Below are 6077 nucleotides of genomic sequence, written 5' to 3'. Positions count from 1 at the left end.
GCTATTGGTGAAAGATGGCAGGCACAACATCATGACCAACTCAGGACCTCTTTGATTCGCAGGATTTTGAAAACGCAGGAATAGGACACGACAATATTACAAGTTTCAAATTGATATTACAAATGTAGGAGTAATGCTGCACCTACGAAGAGGGAATTACTAGGAAGTTTATGTAAGAACTTTCGTTACTTTAGGTGGATGCAGCAATATCGTACAAACTAAAATCCACCGCCCTGAAAAGTCACTAATGGGCAAATAAATTTTCGAGCCTCTGGCCACTTGATGTTTCAAAAACAAATTCAGCTTCTGCGGAGACTTGGTCATTTAGGCTTAGACGCTTGCGGTGATCAGTACGCCATTCATTATTTCGCCAGAGAACGCCAAACCTCATTACCTTGAGTACACTTCCCTCCAGAACAAAGAACCTGGCCAATTTAATCTCAGATGTGCTGCCTCGGTAGTCGATCAAATCAATTTATGTAAGATGGAGATCAAGGCATTCGATGAGATTGTTATAGTGCAGCACATTTTTCACTTTCGGGTCTTTTTTTATCTACAAAAGAAGAGAACATATTAGAGCAGCTGGCTATATAAGATTGTCGTGTCATCAAGAGGTACCAATATCATTCGCTCATACGATAGGGTTGGCTGGCTAGTGATATTTTTTCACTCTCTCTCTTTCCTCTCATTTACGTAGGAGCACGTGAAGAGCTTGGGCATTTGTTGCCTTCCACTATGTGGCCGATGCCATATTTCTCAAAAGTATGCCACATAATACCCATCAATGTCAAATCAAAAGATTTTGGCACCGCTCTAGCGATGTGAGAGAGTTGGCACCGCTGTGCACACAGACCCACATGTATAAACAAATCAATCAAACCAACTACACCAGCCTCTCACTCTCCCAAACAAGTGTTATTTTATTGCCTCAGTCCTCTCCCTCTCCCACGCAAGTGTTTTTTCATTGCGTGAGTTAATTTGGCACCAGAGCAAAGTAGGTGATCCAGTTTGGAGTACCAGGTGAGCAATGGAGGGTTATCGATGCCAAATGCATCACAAGTGAATTTGGCACGTGCTTTGGCCTACATAGTGGAGGGCTGTTATAGCCCACTTTCGTACTACCTCGTATTTAGCGTAAAATTTTGACCATAGATTTACCTAAGAAAATGCCAAGGCATGTCACCAAGAAATATACCATTTGAAATTATGTTCAAATATGAATCCAATGATGTAATTTTTAGTGACATGCATTAACATTTTGTCAGTTAAATCTATGGTCAAATTTTGATACTACAAAATAGGAAGAGTAAACCAAGACGGAGGTAGTACTTGCTCTTAGGGTAACCATAGAGTTACTAGTCTAAGTTACTTGCCACTATGACTAGCCTAGGCTACTATAGTAGTACAAGAAAAAAAGATGCAGGTGATCACGTGAGAAAAAATACTAAAAACATTTCTTTCGGTGGAGTGCGTAGATGCAGTTTTGAACATTACACTTGTCATCATAATTTGGGAAAATTATGAAAAAATTGAGCTGCATTGTGATTACTGTTTACTAATAGGAAAGAAGTTTCACCTCGATGAGTAGCTTCTCCGTGCATGGAAAGCATGTAAGGAATCCAACAACTTGATCCAGATTGGGGCCGATAGATCTTATTGCCAAGATCTTCACTGTGCGCATAGACTGGGTCAAGCTTGTGGGAATCATTTTCTGGATGACAGTCGTAAATACATCAAGAAGAAATTAAAAAAATTGAATTTCAAGAAGATGGAGAAGAAGATGAGTGTTGTACCTGAACGATTACGGATCCAATAAAGATTTCGGAGAATTTGGCAGACGAGTACACCAACGCTGTCAATTTTGGCGCGTCAATGACCCTGATTTTTGTTGGACCTTCTAGATCAGATACAAGCAATCTCTCAAGGAAAGGCGCATTCTCAATGACCATAACGTGGAACAACTGGAGTGATCTCTTCCCAATTGATGTCTTGTTGCGGGGCCAGCAAGACACATAAATCCATCAGAGATTCGTCGAGGCGATGTGGAGGCTGATGAACCCGTGGATCTGCTGAAGACGAAGGTACTCGAGCACAGTACAACTGCAAAGCAGGTGCTCTATAGCCTTCTTCGATATGCCAACGTCGAAGAGGTCGAGCTGCTTGAGTTCAGGGAGAAGAAGGGCCGACGTGACATTAATCTGGGGAAGACAGCAGGAGCTGAAGCTGGTGCGGCGTAGTGTTGGCGTGAGCCGGAGCGCGGATGGCGGCAGAGAGCGACATCATCCAGCTTCAAAGCTGAGCTCCTTGAGCTGATCTAGGGTGGGGGATAAGAACCACTCGTCGAACTTGGCTTGGACCTTGCAGTTGGTACTGAACATGCATATGTCAAGGCGTCTGGCTGGCCCAGGGTGCGATGAAAGGATCTTGGAGACTGTGGCCATGCATTTGCAATCCCCGTCGCAGAGGCAACTATCGACGGTGAGGTTGAGGGGGACGCGACGCCAGAGGGGGCACCACCGCCGGGAGAGCAGGGTGGTCCACACGGCAGATTTGGTGGGGAGGAGGCCGATGATGATGAGCAGCATGTCGTCGGGGAGGCTGCTGATGAAGTCCAGGCTCGCCGGATGCGGTTTTGGCTCGAGCCGCCTCTGCTTGTTGGCTGCCTCGCTGTCCATCTCAGTCGGCGGCGACGCCGGTGTACACGTGTGCTGCTGTGTGTTGTGTGCTGGGTGTGCGCGAATGCGTCCTTTTGTGCATGCCGCCACGCAGCGGTGAAGTGTGCGTGAGTGTGTCCTTCACGCGGAAGAAGTGTGCCCTCAATTTACTAGCGTGCGGGGTGCTACCCCGAGTGGTTTCAACTTTGTTTACTTCACCGCGTGTCAGATGGGCCTCTAGTTTACTTATTTGCACCCACTGCCACATGGGCCAGCACACGAAGATAGAGAACACGAGCTGACAAGGAAGCATGTGGACTGGTTGACCGATCAACTAAACAATATATGAAGCTATACGCTGACACAGTGACCATATAATCCCTCGGTATAGAGAGTTTGAGTGAGAGGGTGGCCCGTGAGAGATAGCGGAGAGAGAGAAAGAGCTACTCCCTCCGTTCGATAATGTAGTGCCAACATTTTTTTAAAAGTCCAAATTTTGAAACTTTGACCAAGTTTATAAAGAAATGACTTATATCTACAATACCAAAGATAACTGATAGTATGAAGTAAGTACATGTTGTGATGAATCTAATGATCGTTCCAGATGTAAATGCTTTTCTCCACATATACCTGGTCAAACTTTTCTGAGGTTTGACTTTTCTAAACATCCATATGCTTATGGACGTGAGAGAGTACCTAACTAGAGAGAGAGTGTGTGTGTGAAATAGAAAGAGTGACTGAAAAAAGTGTGTGTGCGTGTGTGAAAGAGACATGGACAACACATGATAAAACTAGAGAAAAAGCTTGTGTGTCTTATGCAAACATATCACACATGCATCTCAACAACGGAAGCAAGGTGAGGAGATAGTGTGTGGTTGTTTGCAACTGAGAGAGAAAGACCCCTAGCACGTGGCCAAGAGGGGTCTGACAAACAACGGAGAGAGGTCGAGAGAGACGTACAGAGAAAATGCAGACATGGGGAGGAGAGATCGTGATGGGACTACATGGGTGGGAGATCGAGTGATAAGGTGTGTGCGCGATAGAAGATACCCCGAGAGATATTGAGATAGACGTATGGATGGAAGGAGACAATACATGTGTTCCTGATGGCTAGTGAGACATAGTCATACTTAGGGGGGGAGTGTGTGCGCGTATGATGGAGTGAGGGATTATGCTACTTAGGGGGGTGTGTGTCACATAGAGAGAGAACAAGGGCGGAGAGTGTTAGATGGTCTATGTAGCGCGAGCGAGACATGTGTATGTGTGAACTAGGGAGATATAAAGTTTGAGAGAGATAGAGGAGCCCCGATAAGGCTGAGTGGTGCGTCAAATAGCTGAGAGGGGGAAAGAGACATTCCATCCGCTCGATAATGCAGGGCATATAATTTTTTTAGAAGTCGAACTTTGGAAACTTTGACCAGGTTTACGCAAATATTATTTATATCTACAATACCAAAGATACATCATACGCATCTCATGATGAATCTAATGATATATGTTTGTCGTTCTAGATGTAAATGTTTTTCTCCACGTACATGGTCAAACTTTGTGATGTTTGACTTTTCAATAAATCTATATGCTATGGACCGAAGAGAGTACCTAAGTTGAGAGAGATCAAGTGCGTCTGAAGGAGAATGAGTGAGTGTGCAAAAATAGTATGTGTGTGAAAGAGAAAGGGACAACAAATGATAAATTAGAGAGAGACTGTGTGTGTTCGTTTCCTATGCAAACATATCATGCATGCATCTCCGAGATAGAAAAGCGAGGTGAGGAGATACACGAAGATAGCTAGTGCGTGATTGTTTGAAACGGAGAGAGACACCCCTATAGCACATGTCCAATAGAGGTCTGGCCAACAAGCAACAAAGGTCGAGAGGACGCATGGAGAAGATGGACGCATGGGGAGGGAGAGAGGGTGTGTTTGTGATAGAGAGATCCCCTCGAGATCGTGAGGGGACTATGTTGGTGGGAGATCGAGGGACGAGGTGCGTGTGCGATAGAAAGATGCCCCGAGAGAAATCGAGATAGACCATGCACATGTTTGTGATGGAGACTAAGAATTAGCTAGTCATGTACATATAGGGGGGACTGCGTGTGCCTACAATTGAGTGAGAGACAATCATACTTGGCTAGGCATGAGATTGTGTGTGTGTGCGTGTGAGATGGAGGGAGAACGAGGGAGAGAGATAGAGTTTGAGAGAGAGAGGGAAGAGCTCTGAGATGGTAGAATGGTGTGTGAGAGAGTTACGGGCAACGAGCCACGAAATTTGTGTGCGTACATGAGTGCACCCAAGATATTTAGCTTGGACTAGAGAATCATACATAGTGTGCGAGAGAGACCTATACATAGAGTATATATATGCATGCAAACTAGAAAAAAAACCCCACACACACACACACAAAGAGAGAGAGAGAGAGAGGGAGAGTGACCAACAAGGTTTGTGTGTTGGATGTGTGCGATAGAATTGAAGATTGCCGGCGAGAGAGAGAGAGAGCAGGAGTTCGGGAGAGGAGGAGGTCACGTTTTATGCATCAAAGGCTGATATAAACCATGTTTCGATATAAACTTGCATTCAAATATTTAAATTGGAGAAGATGTTGTCTGCAATCCACACATGAACGGAGATATGCGTATCAAACAAGTTCATTAATTTGACTTTCAACATGTTCATGAAGTACTATAATATAGTACAACATGCTACTCGTTTGAGGTGTTCAATTTTGGATTTAGTTCACAATTTTGAGCTGGTGAACGAGCTATTTCATTGAATCGAGATATTTCATTTTGGGTTTGATTCCCGTTTTTGAGTGGGTCAACCATTTGTCATATAGTAAATCGTTAGCAACGAGCATGTAAAAACACATTACTCTCGAGCATCATCTCTCCATCTAAAAAAGAAGTGGCAAGCAAATATTTCAAAATTTAATTCGAATCGACTTGGTAAGGTAGACATGGATGCTCGTTCTACCAAAATTTGAACGAACCATTAAACACCCTCTGCTCGGTGGAATTCGCCCGAGCAAATAAATGGGAGACGTGAAATTACTGGCCTATGTGGGCCACACATCAATTGGCCAGTTGTACATCAAGGGTAGGTTCGTAACTTCATCCAAGCGTGCCATCTCCTCGGCCGAAATGACATGTGCCGAATAGTTCATAAACCATGGGCGGCAAAACACCCTCTCGCCCAAAATCGCTCGCGCTGACTATTTCAAAACACACCCTCCTCGCCCAAAATAGCTCGCGCCCAGTATTTCAAAACAAGCCCTCCTTGCCCGAAATCGCTCGCGCCCACTATTTCAAAACACGCCCTCCTCGCCCGAAATCGCTCGCGCCCACTATTTGGGAGAAGCAAAGTTACTCTACTATCCCCGACCCTCAATACACAGACCCAAGCCGAGAAGCCTAAAGGCAGGGGTAGA

This window comes from Triticum aestivum, chromosome 3D (genome assembly GCF_018294505.1).
Source record: "Triticum aestivum cultivar Chinese Spring chromosome 3D, IWGSC CS RefSeq v2.1, whole genome shotgun sequence".
In the NCBI taxonomy this organism is placed as follows: Eukaryota; Viridiplantae; Streptophyta; class Magnoliopsida; order Poales; family Poaceae; genus Triticum; species Triticum aestivum.
This window is presented reverse-complemented; position numbering follows the sequence as displayed.